Source organism: Sus scrofa, chromosome 1, assembly GCF_000003025.6.
Source record: "Sus scrofa isolate TJ Tabasco breed Duroc chromosome 1, Sscrofa11.1, whole genome shotgun sequence".
In the NCBI taxonomy this organism is placed as follows: domain Eukaryota; kingdom Metazoa; phylum Chordata; class Mammalia; order Artiodactyla; family Suidae; genus Sus; species Sus scrofa.
This window is the reverse complement of record NC_010443.5, coordinates 132,186,538-132,206,046: the sequence shown is the minus strand read 5'-3', so window position 1 is coordinate 132,206,046 and position 19,509 is coordinate 132,186,538. Positions and strand designations below refer to the sequence as shown.

The 19,509-nt window shown below is 40.0% G+C and overlaps 1 long non-coding RNA gene across 1 annotated transcript in view; it reads left to right on the top strand.

Annotated features, from left to right (window-relative positions):
- Positions 1-15,649, top strand: part of LOC102162931 — a 78,620-nt gene extending 62,971 nt beyond the window's left edge. The window contains exon 3 of the long non-coding RNA XR_002345558.1: positions 15,496-15,649. This is a non-coding gene — a long non-coding RNA (uncharacterized LOC102162931). The remainder of the gene's footprint in view (positions 1-15,495) is intronic.

Below are 19,509 nucleotides of genomic sequence, written 5' to 3'. Positions count from 1 at the left end.
CCTCCAAAAATGTTCCTCCTCTCCTCCTCCTGCTTGATATCGCCACAGCATGAGGAGGCTGACCCCTTTGTGCTGTCCCTATACTAAATGAACCCCTTTATTATGTCATATCCAGAACCTGCTGTGCAAAATAGTCTGTGAAATGTCTTTTTTAGCCTTCTAGACACAAGCTGGTACAAGAAAGGGTAGAAGTGGATGTTGAGTGCAATAAGCACCCCACTGATGTGCTAGTAGTGAGAAACTTCAAAATGGGGAAGTTTGTTTTGCTCTGAAAGAATCAAATCCAGTATGGGATTTTTTTTTTTTTTTTTTTTCTTTTGGAAGGCAAAAGAAAGTTCCATTAACAAAGAACAATAGCTTCCATGTAATGAATACTCACCTTGTGCTTGGCAACATGCAAAGCACTTAACAATTCATCATCTCATTTACTCATCTTAGCAACTCTATAAAGCCAGTACTAACATTGTGTCCATTTTATAGATGAGGAAATCAAAGCATAGAAAGTTTCAGAGGTGTGCCTAGGTGTAGAGCAAAGCTGGGATATAATCTCAAGGCCAATGTTCTTAACCACTAGGTAGTGTCAGTTGCATCACCAGTTTACACTACCTATTCCATCAACATAGAAAACTCCTCAGCACCTAGAGCTTCCTCTTTCCCCCTTCTCTCCCAGCCAACCCCTTACAGTAGCTTTCTAGATTTCTCACTCTCACTTTTGCTCTATCTTCAACAAGCAACCCTTTATTATGTATATATGAATCTACACATCTATGCCTTCACTGTCATCATGGCCCTCATTATGGAAATGTATGCAAATCAAGTTTCAGCACTATAAGGAGATTAGTTCATCTCCAAAGATAGTTGCATAAAGAAGGCTTGGAAAATCCTGAGAAAGGGCCTGCTTCTCTGGAAGAGAGAAGTGGGTCGCTGGGGGAGGGGGAAGGAATGGGACTGGGCATTTGGTATTGACTTGTGTACACTATTGTATATGGAATGGATGGTCAATGGGGACTTACTGTATAGCACAGGGAACTCTACCCAATATTCTGTGATAACCTATATGGGAAAAGAATTGGAGAAAGAGTGGATATGTGTATGTGTGTAACTGAATCACTTTGCTATATAACAGAAAATATCACCATCTGTAAATCAACTATACTTCAATAAAACTTGTAAAAATAAAAAAAAAATAGTGGGATGCTGGGAAAATATCTGATCTGTATCCCTAGTAGGAAAACTTAAAAGGCATTTCAAAATTCTCTTAGTCATGCATCAAGGACTCTTGAGAAAGACCAGTCACTCTGGCTATTTTTATTACTAAGAAAATTTAAACACTCCTATATTTGTTTTGTGGTTTCCTAGGTTATCTTTTCCAGAGGTCACTCTGGATCATAATTAAGAAAGGAAGAGCTACAGGGGAGAATAGATGAAGCTGAATAACAAGCTGAGAAATCCCTGGGTCGTTTTAGGAAGCAAAATGGAAGGGCCCAGCATTGTTGTATTGAATGTCTCTACCGTGTAGCCTCTTTTATGCAATTACCTAATTTCATTCTTACAATAATCCTGTTAAGTAAATAGTGTGGACTCTGTTTAGTAATGGACTAAACCAAGGTTTAGTAACTCGTCCATACTCACACTGACAGTAGGTGGCAGAGCCAGATCTCCGGCTTCTTCTTGCTGAATCACCTACACCACCACCGACTAGATTCTAGAGTTTCCTTAATTAATTTCCATTTCTTGCTTTCATTAGACTTGCAATTTTAAAATAATCTTGGACCTGCCTGAAATTGATCAAGAAAAAATATAGAAGGCCCATATTGTGATTGGATCAAAACTGGAGGTCTTGTTTCCCAAAGGAGGAATACTTCTATAAGGGGACAGACACAGACAGAGTTTTACTAAACTTTAAGGTATGGCTGTCACCCAGTCCCTTCAAGGTCCTTTCCAAGAGACCAGCAAGCAAGGCAAGGAAACACAACCTTAGTAGGAAGTTAGGAGGAGGTAGGCTGCTCCACCACGGTAGAGCAGGGAAGAAGATATTTGGTACCTCGGTGATCCACAGGGCATCCCTTCATTTTTCTCCACTCCATTTTGATAGCAAATAGACAAGGACAGCAAAAGGACGTGATGGCCAGGATCTCAACATTACTGTCAGCTAAAATAAAATGTATAAAATTCTGGGTAATTAGTAGCACTTAGAACAGACTATGACTGGGCACAAGAAAGTGCCACAAGAAGGGATGGCTGACACAGAACAACCTGTAAGCAGCAACTTAGGATCACTTCCTTCTGACTGTGACTGCCTTTGAGAGGTTCCTCTGGGCATCTAGTCATCAGCATGAAGTTTGTTAATATTCTCTGAATTGCGGGCATAAAGATGAGAAGAGGCTGTCAGCTGGACATTGTTTCTGGACATTTCTGGGGCTTGCTGTGCATGTCCCTTGTGATCAGCCTCAAAAACCCAGATCCACTGAGTCTTCATGTGGAGGTCTGTGCTCTCACATCACCTCAATTCCCTCACCTGAACACAGTCCACACTTTTCTCACATTTCAAATTCAGTGCCCTTTTGGAGGAACTTGAAAGGCAGCTTGAGGTTTCCATTTTCTTGTTAACAAGCAGTCTTTCTTTGACAGTTAAGGTGACAACTGAGGAACAATGTGAAGCCAGGTCTTCCACCAAATATCTTTTCTATTGTGCCTCTCAATAGGATAGCTTACATTTTTTCAAACAAATGAATGAGTGTATGAATAAGTGAAGATTTGCTTTTTCATACCTAACCAATTTCTCAAGTCTCTGAGTTATAAAAAAAATGGGGGGGGGATGGACTCATCATTTCCATAGGACCACTGTTAAATATTTTAATGTATTGATTTATTCAATAATTGATTCATTCTTTCATGTGCAATAAATATCTGCTATTAGCCAAGCACTGTGCTATAGGTTAGGGATCAAATATAAATATGACATAATCATACCCCTGAAATATTGAAAATTGAGTAAAATCATGGAATGTAATATTTATAGAATAATGAGCAGAAGAATACACAACATTCTTATTTATGAATAGGATAGGTATATAGTCTAATAGATTACTTAAAATCAGTTGTAGATGGAGTTCCCTGTCATGGCACAGCAGAAACGAATCCAACTAGGAACCATGAGGTTGTTGGTTCGATCCCTGGCCTTGCTCAGTAGGTTAACAATCCGGCATTGCCATGAGCTATGGTGTAGGCGGCAGACATGGCTCGGATCTGGCGTTGCTGTGGCTCTGGTGTAGTCTGGCAACAACAGCTCCAATTGGACCCTTGGCCTGGGGACCTCCATATGCTTCGGGTGTGGCCCTAAAAAGGATAAGAGACAAAAAAAAAATTAGTGGTAGCTAAAAATGAGGAGGAAGGGCTTTTCAAGACATGAAGCAAAGCATGAAAGTTGGAGCTGGGAAATAGCTACAGTCTGATGTGGTTAGAGAAGAGGGGTCATGAGTATGGAGAAGTGTCTGAAGGTGATGATAGAAAACTGGATGGGGTCATTTGGTGACCCTTGGATAACCCTTGACTGGCCTTGGATAACAATTTCAGTATGTACTGTTTATTTTCTGGAGGCAATGGGGATCCATTAGATGTTTTACACAGGATTGTGATTTAACAATATATGTGCTCTTTTCTTCTCTGTTTCCAATCTCTAATGGTTCTCTCCCTAACATACTAGCTACATTACTTCTTTACAATCTATGTTCTTAATGTAGCTTAATGGTGGGCATTGCTTAAAGTTGATACTACTTCTTTCTCTCTTCCTCCTTCCTCCCTCCCTTTCCTTTTCTTTTTAAAAATTTTATGGCTACACCTATGGCATATGGACGTTACCAAGCCAGGGACTGAATCTGAGCTGCAGCTGTGACCTGTGCTGCCTGGATCCTTTAACCCACTGTGCTGGGCCTGGTATCAAACCTGTGAGTCCCACAGTGACCCAAACTGATGCAGTTGGATTCTTAACCCACTGCGCCATGGAAGGAACTCCTCTCTCTCCTTTGTTGATGAATAATTCCTGTCTCATAAACCCAACTGTCACCTCTCTGCTAATAACTCAAATCCTTATCATCTTCCTGCATCTTCAACTCATTTTCAGTCTGTTTGTCTCATAACGTATAGGTCATCTCTATTGGAATGTAAGATGGCTTGGTGATGAAACTGCATTCCCCAAACTCCTTTCTGGTATGTTTCTGATTAGGATAGGTCACAAGGAGAGATGGAGGGCAGGAAGGAAGCAGTCACCATTCTGTTGCCTACATACATAGACTCCCAGTTATTTAATCCAACTACAGTCTAGTACTGAGGAAAGGATTTCACAGGTCTAATTAAAGCCTCTAATCAGTTGATTTTGAGTTATCAACAGGAGATTATCCTTGGAGTAGGGGTGGGACTTGGGGTAGGGGAGGGCGGTTCCCTTAATCCAGTGCAAGCCCTTTAAAGAGAGAATAAGCCTCCCCTGAAGATCAGAGATGCCAAGGAGGCCTGCCTGCTTTTCCTTCCCCCAAACCTTCCCTTCCTGCGGACTTCAGCTTCAGCTGGAGCTCATGAGATTCCTGCCAGTTTATGATAATCCCTTCCTGAATGCCTGCTCTTTGAACTTGGGGCTTGCCTAGCCAGCCCCCACAACTGTGCTAGCCAACTGCACACAATCAGTAAATAAATACATATAACATATATAGCATATAGTATATCTATGGGATTCATATGAATATGTTATATTTATATGTATGTTTATGTGTATATATAACATAATGTATATAAATATGTGAGATAGATCTCTTCCCAACTGGCACTCCTACTCTGGTTGAATGGTTGAATACTGACTCAGAATTTTCCACTTTCACTTTCAATTCAATTATCCATAATTAAACTCATTATTCTTCTCCTTTTTATTCTAATCCATGAGATACCATTTTTTTGGAATTTGAAAAACAGGGCCAGTTTTGTCATTTCTTTCTTCTCAATTCTGGTAGAAGCAATCTCTATGTCCAAAGAGGTTCCCTTTGAAGACTTTTTCTTCTATTTCAAGTCAGGCTCTCCTTTTTTCATGCTGAGGTGACTTTCCTTTTTCCTAAGGTTATTCTTTCTCTCAATTCATACTCTCTCTCAATGGTGTCAACCTAAGGACCTTCTTCCATCTTACCATTTACTGCTCTGTTTACAATGAACAAACCTAGGGTTAAAATCTAACTTTCTTTCTTTTTCTTTTTTGGCTGCCCAATGGAATATGGAGTTCCCAAGCCAGGGATCAGATCCAAGCCAAGCCACAGTTGCAACCTATGCCACAGCTGCAGTAACACTGGATCCTTAACCCACTATGCCAGGCTAGGGATTGAACCTGTGTCCTGGCCAGAGACTCTTGCCAATCCGCAGCAAGAATGCCAAAAATCTAACTTTTTTTAAAAGGTGACATTTAAGGCCTGCCAAAATATTATCTCATAAGTAGCATAGTAAAAATGATAGTCATCATATAGTAAGTACTTCTAAGCAAGGCACTCTGGGAAGTAACTTTCACAAGTGATCTCATTTAACACACTAAAACTAAAAGGGGGTACAACTATCTCCTCATTTTACAGATGGCAGCTGTGAGGCAGAGAGAGGTTAGTTCACTTCCTACTTCATACATCTAGTAAGTGGGGCATCTGGGATTTGAATCCAGGCCATCTGATCCCAGAGCCCACCACTCTCACATTCCCTGTATGAATTTCACACGCAACAGCAGCCTGGATTCTCACTGCTCTTGAATAAATAATGCTCATTTTCTCACCTGACTGTCTACTTTCTCTTCAAAGGATACACTTCCTCCTTGCTCTTTACCCATCCAACTGTTGGGCCAGATTCAAGTTTTACCTTTACTAAATAACATCCACCTACTGTGATGAGTCATGGAAACCACTCTTTTTTCAATATCTACTGCACTGATTTGTGTGAACACCTCTTTTCCATCTTGATTATAAAGTATCATGTTTACATTTCCTTTTTTTCTTTTTATGGCTGCACCTGCAGCAAATGGAATTAATTTCCCATGCTAGGAGTTGAATTATAACACCAGATCTGAGCTGCATTGGTAACCTACACTGCAGCTTGTGGCAATGCCAGATCCTTAACCCACTGAGCAAGGGCAAGGATTGAAGTCATATCCTCAGAGGGGGCCTGTCAGGTTCTTAATCCACTGGCCACAACAGGAACTCCATTTTTTTCCTTTGTATTTCTGTAATACAACTAAAAAATCCTCCACAAATAGATATTTTTAAGTACAGTTTTAAAAGAAGAAATAGACTCACGTAAACACTGTTATCTCTGAAATACAAACATCATATTTGTCAGGTATATGTCAGATAATTTAAATCTCAATCTAATTTTTAGTATGAACACTGAAATTTTCTTCATAACAAGGCCAAGGCAACTTTTGCTCATTTAATTGAATGATCTAAGCATGTCTATTCTGACTAATTTGATGTTCTTGTGGAAATTTTGGAGGTAAAAATACAAAAATTCCCTCAGTGTGTCAGACTGATTAATGGGCACCTTGCCAAATAATTTCATAATTCTTTGCCCTTTGAAAATCATTCTAATCCAAATAGGGCTTTGCCACACTTTACATTTCTCTGTAACCTATGCCAGCATTTTACATTCCTTGGTTTGTGTGCATTTGGTCTGGTTTTCCTTTGATGGGAAGAAGTGGGTGGAGAAAACAGCATTGTCTCTGTCAGAGAAACTTGAGATACAAGTTTCCTAACACATTTGTGTTTCTCTAGTGCTTAGAATATTGAATGGAGCTGTAAATATTAGTTGATCGAATATTTTTCTTCTATTAATTCTTTGTATATTTATCTATTAGAGCATTTAATTGAAGTTTCATTGCTTATTTATCTCTTTCTGTTTAAAGGACCATGTGTCTTAACTTTTTTTTTTTTTTTTCGTATTTAGTGCAATCTCTCAATACAGTTGTCAGATAGATTAAAAGGGAAGAAAATAAACTATTTAATTTCATATCTATGAAAGTGTAACTGTCACTGGTTTATAAGATCAGAATTAAGTGGGTTATTTTTTCCACTTTTTATAGTAGCTCTGTTATAAACTTTCCCCTTAGCCACTCAATTAGTAATGTTCCTTTGATTTGAGTAATTTGAGAGAGATCCTTGTATTGGTGGAACTGTTCTATATCTTGACTGTAGAGCCAGATTCACAGAACTACATGTGGCGAAATTACATAGGACTAAATACATACACAAATGAGTATAAGTAAAACTAGGGAAATCTATATATCTGAATAGGATCAATGTGTTGTGTCAACATCAATATTCTGGTTGACATTTTTTTTTTTTTGTCTTTTTGGTGCCGCACCCGAGACATATGGAGGCTCCCAAGCTAGGGTTCAAATTGGAGGTGTAGATGCCGGCATATGCCACAGCCACAGCTATGCCAGATCCAAGCTGCATCTGCAACCCATACCACAAACTCATGGCAACACCGGATCCTTGACCTGCTGAGCGATGTCAGGGATTGAACCCACAACCTCATGGTTCCTAGTTGGATTTGTTCCTCTGCACCACGATGGGAACTCCCTGGTTGATATTTAAATGCAGTGTTGCAGGGATACTATTTGTAAGAGGTTACCACTGGGAGGAACTGGGGAAAGAGTATGCTCGAACTCTCTATATCATTCTTACATCTGCATGTGAATCGACTATAATCTTAAAATAAAAACTGTTTTTAAATTACCAATTTCTTGGCGTTCCTATTGTGGCTCAGCGGAAATGAACCTGACTAGTATTCATGAGGATGCGGGTTCAATCCCTGGCCTTGTTCAGTGGGTTAAGGATCCGGCATTGCTGAGAGCTGTGGTATAGGTCTCAGTTGTGGCTCAGATCCCACATTGCTGAGGTTGTGGAGTAGCTGGCAGCTTCAGCTCCAATTCAACCCCTAGCCTGGGAACCTCCCTTTGTCGTGGGTACAGCCTTAAAAAGATGATAGATAGATAGATAGATAGATAGATAGATAGATAGATAGATAACCAATCTCTTTATTAGGGGTTTCCTAATGCCTCGGGCTTAGTGCTACTGCCATTAGCAGGATTCATCACTGACACTATTAACCAAGCAAGATATATTTTGAATACACAATTTGGGGAAGGAAAAAAAAAAAAAAAAAGCACCAAACCCAAAGTGGTACAGAGGGAAAATGGTGACGAAATGGCCTTTGCCTAGAGGTTTGCTCTTGGAGCCTCTTTCTGCTTTCTCTTTTTCCACATGCGACTGAGTTGCATTGCTGTATGCCTTGTCGAAAGTGGGATATTCAAATCTGATTCTGCATTCATTCTCTGTGACATTGTAGGATGTTAGTGAAGTTTCTTTTTGCCTTTTGTCAATGAGTAAGGGATGTTTCCAAGTCAGATGTTAAAATTTTTGGAGAATGCTTGAAACCTGGGGTGGTGTTGATTCCATCGTTATAATAATAGCAGTAGTGTTCATGCTGCCAATATTGTTACTTGACCAAGGGCTTTCCACACTGGAACTGGGCAGTGTGTGGAGCCAGAACCTTTGGTCACCAAAGAAATTCTCTTGTGATTTTGTCTCTATTAGCATCTCAACACCCCGCTACACTGGGAATGGCCAGGAGAAATCCCAGGAGGATAAGTCAGGCTGATGAGACTGCTAGTCACTGGCTCTCCCACTGATGATAAAGGCACAGAATGCCCACTTCGTCTACTGTGAGTCACCAAGTGCAAATAGGGTGATAATGGGGTTAGTATCAAAAAAGAAGTCCTTTCTCAGATAGTCTCAGAAGCCTTTACAGAGGATGTAAAGACCACCACTGAGCCCTGGTTCTTTTCTAGAGAAAAAGGAAGTCTGTTTATGCACTTATATGTTTCTCTTAGGCCTCGCTGGTTCCTATCAAACAAAGATCCTTTCCTTTAAATGTGAGCTGATTGGATCATGGGCTGGATGCCACTTACAGTATTTGTGGGGACTCCAGAAAGATGCTCCCTTTTCCAGTGGAGGTCCATATAAGGCAATGGCATCCAGCCTTGAAGGATTGTGGTCAAGGGCAGATGCAGGGCTTACTGGACTGGACACTGACCATCATTAATCATGAATCAAGCCTTCATCTCCTGAGGGCACTGGCCTTTGCTATAAATAGATTACTTAACTGGAGCTATACTTATCCCCTGGGCAAGAGGAGCTTCTTATAGAGCTTAAGTTCTCTTCCTGACCACTAATTATTAAGCTTTGGAATAAGCAATTTATTTTTCATGACACAATTCCATAAAATTGAATACACATATTTTCTCATATATAAATATATATATATATATATATATACACACATATTTTAATTCCATTTTTCCCTTCAGCACTACATTCCTGACTTTTCCCCCCTTCTTTCACATTAATTCAATGACATGTTCTATTGGCTTCTTTTCTTTTTCCTTCTGTATCATTCATTTATGTCTATTCCCAGTTATCCTCTGGCTTATGTATTTCTTCATCAAAACTTATTAAAAAAATCTTATGATACTTTCTCTCAGCTATATTTTCTTGCACGTATCCTCTCAATCTCTCTCTCTGCCTCTGTCTCTCTGTCTCTGTCTCTCTCTCTCTCACATAAACACACACTCATGTGAACTCACCAGATCCCAGTTCATTCTTGGTTCCCTGGCTTGACATTTAGTCTCCAGAGAAAATAGTCACTGATTTTCTTGTTATGGGTATCCACAGGCCTAACACAAAAGTGGGCTGGAGCTAGGTAGAATTGACTAGACTGTGGTAGAACTAATTGACAGAACATTGGGAGGAAGGCCATCTCCTGAGTATCTTTAGCCGAGGGCTAAGGATATGATGAGGCAGCAGGAGAGGGTGAAAGAACATGTCCAATGTCAGCAGCCTGAGCTAGTGATCAGGATACCGAAAGCCACAGTCAAGTGTAGAGGGGTGGAAGTGTTGCAGTTGGGAGGGTGTTGGAAGGAAGCTAAAGTAAGAAAAGCTAGAAACTTTTCATGAAGAACTAGTATCATGAAATAGGTACTTATGGGTTAGGCACTTGCTCTACATTTTCCAGTATCTCTGTTGAAATTTTACAACAAATATCTGAAGGAGATGATTGTTATCATGTAGATTTAAGAGACTGAGGTTCAGAGAGGTTAATAATGAACCATATTTGCACTATTTTCACAGAATAAGTAGAGGATTTAGGCCCACTTCTTCTTGAAGCAGCCACTTGAATATATTTGTTTTCATTGTGTATATTCTCTCTCCCATTCCTATTTTGGTATGAGCTGGAGAAGATGGGAGAAGAGCAGTACTGTGCATTGATCTGGAGAGATGATGCTTGGCTGCAGGGGAAGAGCTGATACACCTTCCTAAGAAGGGATCATTCAGTTTTGCTCTTCCTTCCAGATACATGCTTCCTCAAAAGAAAACACTATTTAAAAAGCAAAAACAAGCAAACAAAAAGCCTTGAGACAAAGCTTTTGTCCATGCTTCATCCCGACTTCTGGCTCTGGCAATGACCTTGAGCTTGGTCTGGGATGTTCAGAGTAACAGTGGAACTGGAATATGGAGGGCAGTTTTAGCAACTCTCTACCCTCCTGTGGCAATGGAAATACAAACTTGCATTGAGGCTATCCTTAGTAGGATTCCAACTGAATCAATAGAAAAGCTACCAGACAATTGTAATTTGTCCACATGATGTCAAGGAACTTACTCAAATTGTTATAGACACAACCTATCAAAGAAAGCCATTAGAGATTAGAATGATGCAGCCACAAGCCAATGAATGTAAGCAACAATGAAGCTGGACGAGGCAGTGAGAAGATTCTCTCCTAGAGCTTCTAGAAGGAGTAAAGCCCTGCTGACACTTTGATTGCAGCCCAGAGAAACTAATTTCAGATTTCTGGTTTCCAGAACTTTCAAAAATAAAGATCGGGATATTTCTCTGGAACATCCAAAAGCATACCTACATACATTTTATTGTTTAATGCCACAAAATTTTTGATAATTTGTTATATCAGCCACACAAAATTATGGATGATTAAAAAAGAAACAGAAACAACTCCATGATGAAGATGCTGCTGTGTATGTCTGTGTGTATGCATGTGTTTAACTCCCATTTTTGAGTGAAATTTCTGAGCCTGAGGTTCAAAATATCAAAAAATGATAGGACTGCATGTGACATGGTTATCCCAGACTTTGACCCAGATATAGTGGCTGAATAAAACTTTGGATTGTTTTCCTTAGGGAAAGAACTAAAATGTTTCTGTGTGGAAGAGTTGGTATTTGATGAACAAGAAGAGTAGACTCTGTGAGAAAATAGTTCACGTCAACTAAATGGTCCTTTTCTGCCAAGGCTCACAAATAGCCTACAAATGAATTTTAAGGCATGGAAGTGTGGCGCTCAAATTCTTTCCTTCCAGCTTGATAAAGATGAGCACTGTGACCATAGAAGCCATGTGTTAAAGAGAGAGAGAAGGAAAGAGCCAAGATCCCTGAATCATGACCTGGAAAAGAGCCTATCATCAATTGAAACTTCTTGTTTTGGATTTTTTTTTTTCTTTTTATGGCCACACCTGTGGCATATGGAAATTCCCTGGGCCAGGGGTCAAATCACATCTATAACCTACACCAAAGCTCACAGCAACACTGGATCCTTAATCCACTGATCGAGGCCAGGGATTGAACTCGTATCCTCACAGAGACAGCATTGGATCCTTAATGCACTGAGCCACAACATGAACTCCTTGTTTTGGATTTTAAGTGAGTGAAAAATAGACTTCTATCATGTTTGAGCCATTTCTTTAGCATGGATATATTTGTATGTTTTATGTAAGACATACATAGGGAGATTAAGTTCTCACGTTTAATGGGAGTCCTGGAAAGTAGAAGTCTACAGTAGGAATACCATCTACAGTACACCTAACCAGTTTCTCAGAGTTCTATTCTGTCAGAGGAGCAGTTCTGCCTCACTGGGGTATTATCACAGAAAACTGCTACTTGGAGATTTGGGGCATTCATCACTGCTCTTTATACCCTTGTGCCCTGTGGATACTGCTTGGCTTTGAACACACAGTAACAGAAAAACATGATCAAAAACTCCTCTAGGACACATAGCCCACTATCCTTTGGAGATCATAGCTCTTGAAAGCTTCAGCCAGTTCTCTTGACAGTTCTGTGTTCAGCTGTGTTCTCAGGCCACATGTGTTAGAAAGATACTCTCTCTCCCAAGCAAACCTTAGATTAAGAAAATAAATGCAAATTGGTTCTGCATTTTTGGGAGATGTTTTTCTCTTCTCATACTTCCCTAAAGCTGAGGCCTCCTGGAAAGGGAATCTGAATTCATTTCTACCTAGACTAGAGCTGTCTGGTAGAAATATAAAGTGAGCCACATATATGATCTAACATTTTGTAGAAGCAACATTTATAAACATGTGAAATTAATTTGAATAATATATGCTATTTAACCCAATACATCCAAAATATAATTTCTACATGTCTGTCTGTCTGTCTGTCTACCTACCTACCTTCCTACTTATCTCCAGGCATTTTTTTTTTGTCTTTTTGCCATTTTTAGGGCCACTTCCACGGCATATGGAGATTCCCAGGCTAGGGGTCGAATCGGAGCCGTAGCCACCGGCCTACGCCAGAGCCACAGCAACGAGGGTTCTGAGCCGCGACTGCAACCTACACCACAGCTCATGGCAATGCCGGATCCTTAACCCACTGAGCAAGGCCAGGGATTGAACCCACAACCTCATGGTTCCTAGTCAGATTCATTAACCTCTGCACCATGACGGGAACTCCTCTAGGCATTTTTGAAGTGAGTTCTGCAAAGAAGTTGAAAGGCTAGCAAAGTATGGTTGGACAATGTTTTGTGTCAGACTTTCTAGCTGTGCCCACCTAATTGCAGAGCAGATTAACACAACCTCTTTGAGTCTCTGTTTTCTCAACTCTAACATGAAGATAATGATATTATTCTCTCAGGATTTTGTGAGGAATGACATGGGATTGTACCTGTGTTGAGCCTAGTATAGTGCCTGGCACAGATCAGAAAGGATCTAATATGCCAAACTTAGGAATTTTAATTTTATCTTGCAGGAAACAGACAGCCAATGAAGACTGAAAGTCAAGAGCGATTTAATCAGATCTTACATTTATAAGGCAATTACTGGGAGAAAAACTATAAACATTTCGTTTTTCATATAGCCAAGCTTTGTCCCGGGGGGAAAAAAAAAAAAAAGTGTTTGCTTCCAAATCTTTCAAATCTTTTCTTTGCATAAAAAAGGAAAGAATCTTGGTTAAGCTTCAGACTGAATTTTTCTATACACCCAGAGGTGTCTTTGAAGGAATAAGGTTCAATATCTTATTAGGCACTTCTACCTCTTGCATTTAAGAATATAAACTTGTCTTAGGATAATGCCCACAATAATACTATAGGCATTAATTAAAACAGAACTATATTACTGCTTCTGGCATTGATTTATCTCAAGTGGATTTCAGGATATCCTCCTGGACCTCTTTAATGAGACAAATGACTCTAGAGCAGATGGTTCTGGACCAAATGGTTCTAATGGCCTTGTCCTGTGGGCCCCATAGTCTCTCTGGAAACAGTGGAGATTAAATTTTAAGACAGTTGAAAAAATTGAAATTGGTAACTGAAATGTAACAATTGAATGGATCCATTTGCAGAATAATCATGCCAAGAAAATTAGTTGAAACTCTCATTTGTACTTTAGCAAAAATCGTAACAGATGAGTATGTCTTCTCACTGGGAGAGTTTATTCTTTTTAAGTCCTTAATCTCAGAGAAATTAACCAGCTCCAGGGGCAAATGTCATAAAGTGCTGGAGGATTCTGAGTCTGGGCCTATTCTATACTGTTAGCTGCAGCAACAATGGACATTTCAAGCCTAAAGCCAAGGATATATACAATCTATCAACTGATTGACCCTAATAGGTACAAGGTGTATGTTGATCCAGGGAGAATAGAAAATGTGACAATATCACTATAAACTAGCTGAAGAGACAGCCTTCATACATTAATTTACAGACTAATGAAGAACCTATGGCATAATGATAAATAAGTACACTATGTAGAGCATGAGTAACTGGTGTGCTAAAACCAATGAGGTAAATTTAATGGGTTCTTAGGGAACATTATCCAAACCTGAAACATCTACCCATAGAAAGTCAATGAACCCCAGTCAAAGATGTATGAGGGCTAAGCCAGATCACCAAGGTTTTAACAATGCATTTTGAGATTAGGCATGTAAAAGAAATTTAAATGTATTAAACACTATTTAAACTTGAGCAGTTACTATTAAATAACTCCTTTAATGACAGTATCTTGAATACTTTCTGATGGGAGAAGATTTGAACTGTTTAACCTCTTGCATAGTAAACTTTTTCAGAATCTGAGAGTTGGCCAGACCTGAGAAGCCTCAATTTATAATAGTCAATGTTTTCCCTCCATTCTTCTCAGTCAAGGTGAGGGTAGAACATGAAAGTATACCTTCTCTGTATATGTTAAGCTTCAGAACTGCAAGATCTTCAGAAAATGAGAGAGCTCACTCTGTGCAGTTAATCCTTGAAAATTTGAGATTTTTTCAAGACTAGAAATGTTCATGTATTTAAAGAGATATTTTAGTGAAAATAATGATTTCACTCGCCAGTGTTATAAACAAAGGATGTTTCCTCATTGCCAGTAGAGGTTTATGAAAATCTTAATATACTTTCTAAAAATGAGATTTCTGATGGATTCATCATGCTGTCTTGACTCCCAAGACTATTCCCAGTGTGAACATCACACAAATTCATGCAAATCAATTCCAGGTCCATTTGTCTCAAACATGAGAGAAATAATTCTAGAACAAAAATAAGTTGTCTTTTTGAAAATGGAAATCAGTAACAAAAGCTATACATAATAATGCCTATATGGAGGTCCCGTCCTAGCTCAGTGGTAACCAACTGGACTAGTATCCATGAGGATGTGGGTTCTATCCCTGGCCTTAATCAGTGGGCTAAGGATCTGGTGTTGCCCTGATCTGTGGTGAAGGTCACAGACGAGAGTCAGATCCTGGTGTTGCTGTGGCTGTGGTGTAGGCTGGCAGGTATAGCTCCAATTTGACCCCTAGCCTGGGAACTTCCATATGCTGCAGGTATGCCCCCCCACCACATACACAAAAAATGCCTATGTGCAAAAATTAACCAATTAAAAACTCTAAACTTCTATGTATAAGATGCTGTCCTTGACACCAAAGAATGGACCACAAAATATTTGCGTTTTTTATGCCATCCTACCTGAAGGATAAAAATGAGGAAACAACCAGTGCTTCTCTGGTTCAAACCTCTAAATTCAAACATCTCTTAAATTCTTTCCAGACATTTCTGAAGTCCTTCAAGGTGACTGACAGGTGCATTGTGTACCGAGCATGTGGGCTACCAAATGATGTCTGTTCTTTTCCTCCTTTCCAGAGCCAAGACACAGAGCTGGGGTCTCCACTGGTGCCCAAGGCCTGCCCAGAGACTACTAGAACCCAATGTCACAGGAGGCACACCCAGATTCTTGTACTCATGTTACCTAAACCTGAAACCCTCAAAGTACTTAAAGAGATGTCAGCAAAAGAGCTATTTGTGGTTTTCACTTGCTTTTATTTAAGTCAACTTTACCATACAGCTCAGACTGGAGTTGCTGAGGATCTGGTACACTCACAGTGTTCAAAATCATGCTGTTCTTGGCATGAACCAGGTATATCTTAGTTTCATTTTTTCTTAGGACAATTTCTTTCCCAAGGATCTCATTGGTCACTAATGCAAATAGACAGCTGAGGAGCCTGAGCTTTCAGTCTCCAGGCAGGCCTGATTGCTAAGGGCAGCACAGCTTTGGATCCAGCTTGACCCTTATTAATAATGATCTTGCCTGCCTTCCAAGGCCATATGGTCTAGATGTGATAGGCACATAGCCTGACTGATTATTTCAACTCTCTGTGCTAAGTGATACAGTAAAAGAACATCATAAGAGTCATTTAACTAAATGTAGAGAATCCCAATGGACTTCCTCAGAGACAGGAAGCCTTGTTTGATGCCTGAAGCATGAACACATTATACTTCATTCCATTTTCAGCAATGCCAAATTCTCCTTCCCAATCAAGATGAATTAGAGAAATGTAAGAAACGAAAATACAGCCCCAGAGTCTCAGGGGCTCCAGTTTCTGGAAATGGGTGGTAATAGCCATGTAAAGGCCTGGGAAAGATGGATAAAGTCATTTCAGGACAAACTCCTAGTAGCTGTTGTGCACACAATTACTTCAGACCTTTAGCTGAATAATTCATGCCTATCTTGAAGTTTAGAGCTCCTCTCTGGACCACTGGCACACTGCACTGAGAAGGATGTTCATGAGACATGTGGAGTTTGGTCAGCATGACCTTCATGGGTGAAGAGTAAGGGGGAACACCAGGAATGCCACATATTTTCTCCCCCTGCCTAATTTCTGGATAAATTTCAAGTCATATATTTTCTATGAGATCCATCAACCAAATTTTGTATCTAATATTTCCCTAAGACTTGCTTCAAGAGTTGATTCGACAGTTAGCAATGAAGGCAAAACCTAAGCAGTTTTATTTGGGAAACTTGGGAATCCTTTACATTTGTATAAACCCTAAAAGAAATATCTAATCTAAAGAAGACAGCTGCTAGTATTTTGATGGAGCTGATCTTTACTTCCAAGGTGAGCCAGTTAAAAACAATCTCAACTGTGACCCATGGAAATGTGGCTAATCTTATTTTTAATATAAAACTATGGATTGCTTTCATATTTTTCCATGAACAATTCTAAAGTGAATCCTCTCAAACATTTTGTCTTCTGGGAGGATTTAACTGAGTTTTGGTTCCATCCACGAAGGATTGAGGGGGAAGATTTGAGTGTGGAATAAAGGCTTGGTCTCAGACATTGACACATGGCATCATCTCTAAAACTCAATATGAAAACCTTGTGAAGGAGATTCTTCAGAAGCACCTAAGGAACAAAGCACCTCTGACCCCTTCATATATCTCCAAACTGAGCTTTACCCTAATTTCCATTAAGGTTTTGGTTCTTTTTGTTGTTGTTGTTTTGTCACCTTCTTAAAATCACATAAACATGGACACACACATATACACACTATCAGTCACACAGTGAATTCACTGGTGAAGCAGTGAGTAATGTCTGGTCTCTGAAAGACATTCAGTTAGCAACAGGCACAGGGAACCCAGCTCAGGAAAGAACATGCAGAGAAGTTGCTCTGTTAGCCTTCTCAGCCTACTGGGAATGTTTCCACTGTCCAGGAGGAGGTCCAGAGAAAGGAGAGGGTTCCCACAAGATGGCAGGCTCATTATTGTATGGCATGGTATTGTAATTTTTTTTGCAAGGTCATCACTCTCAGTGTTGCAAAAGTGTGGTTTGAAGTGAGCTGCCCATCTGTTACTTACCTCCTGTCATTCAACTGTCACTCAGCTCATGGAATGGAAAGAACGCTGGGGCACTGGGTCTAAATTGGCCAATGTGTAGGAAATATGGAATGGTCATAAATGGAAAGAATTCAGGTTCAAAACAAGTTTGTAGGAGGAAACCATAGAGGAATCTGTGTGAGGCAGCCTAGAAATGTTTACATAAAAAGCAGCAAAAGTCCAGGAGAAAGAAGCCAAAGGAGTCAAACTCATGGACGTCCTCAAATCCGAAGAGGAATTTCAGCAATTAAATATTTAGCAAGCATCTGGAAGCCAAGAGTGGGAAGTTTACCCCAGTTAGGAGACAGATGTGAAGGACTTCCAATCTGGAGAAAGAAAATTAAAATTGAAACAGATGGTGGGGTTGCCTTAAACTAGAGATTCTGAACATATTTCTAAAAGAAGCAAATCAAAATAAAGCATAACAACAGTTATGAAGTGTTTCTTAAACCAGGTAAGACCTGTGGTTTCACTGTTGCTTCCTTGATTTTACCCCTGAAATCAAAGTGATATAAGAAAGAAGAGGGCAGGGCACAACCATTAAAAGAATGATAGGACCATTGAGAAGAATGGGACACCCCTAAAACCCAAAGTGAGGCCCAAGATGGCAGCAGATTTGCCTTCCAGTGGACCTTGAGCCTCACTATAATGCATCAGCATGCTAACTAGCATGAGAAATGACTCATCCACAAGCACCAAGACTGTCCCAGGCTGACCATAAAAGGCCAAAAAGTGGGTGGTGCTCTAGTTCCTAGAAATCCCCGCCCCCTCTCCAAGACAGAATATTCCTCCAGCTCATTAGTGTCTGAAATGATCCAGCCCATAAAAAACAAACCACCTCATATACCCTGGGGCAACTCTCACTTTCTGTGATGACCCTATGCCTCTTGCCTTCAGAGATGGCCCACACTGTATATGGACTGTCTATTTCTAAACAACCTGCTTTTGCTTCACTCAGGTCCGCTCTTGAATTCTTTCCGACACAAAGACAAGGACCCTCATTTGGCAGCCTGGGACATGACCATCCTCTCACATCCCATTTTTCCTACTACAGAAAGGATAGGTCTTTGGCTTCCTTGATGTTTCTTCCCAAATCAGAAAGAAACAAAGATAAATATTAGAGAAATACATGGGAGAGAAAATGTGCTGTGGGGATGTTTTTAGAAACAGGGCAAAGGAACAGAAAACTCTCTCCAATAAATTTCTCTGAAGAAATGTCAGCTTAATATTTCCTAGCTATTTTCATAAACTGATGTCTTTTTAAAGTGCTGGCTTGGAATAATTAGTGTAATGGGTAACATTGGAATTGTCAAAACAAACTAAAGGGATAGGTATTTTGGTCCTCTTTCAAAGGAGGGAAGTAAAGTTAAACAACCTTGGTGGGATCACACAGTCATTAAAGAAGCAGCTGGGGAATGAACACTGGTCCATCTTACGTGGAAGGGCATGCAGTTAACCATGAGTGCAAACATTCACTCAAAGTCAATCAATGTCTCTTAGTTTAATTTGGACTGTCCTGAACTTGCTTTCTAAATGATTTGCTCACATTTTGGGAAATACAATGAAACATTTTTTTTTTCCTGAAATTGCAGAACAACCTTCCTATAGGAGATAACATTTTAAATCTTTGAGGCTAGAAATGATGTTCATTAATGAATGATGGGTGGGATGATATGCCAGCCAAGCAAATGCTACTCTCTTGCCTAATACCTTGTGATTCTCCATGACAGCATTTATAACCTTCAGTCCAAGGTCTGGCACAGAGTGAGCTGCAGAGAAGGTATACGATACACACTTTGTGTTCTGTTTACTTTTTTTTTTTGGCTTTTTAGGGCTACCTCCAAGTCATGTGGAGGTTCCCAGGCTAGGGGTTGAATTAGAGCTACAGCTGCTGGCCTATGCCATGACCACAGCAACCCCAGATCTGAGCTGCATCTGCAACCGACACCACAACTCACAGCAATGCCTTTAACCCACTGAGCAAGGCCAAGGATCAAACCCAC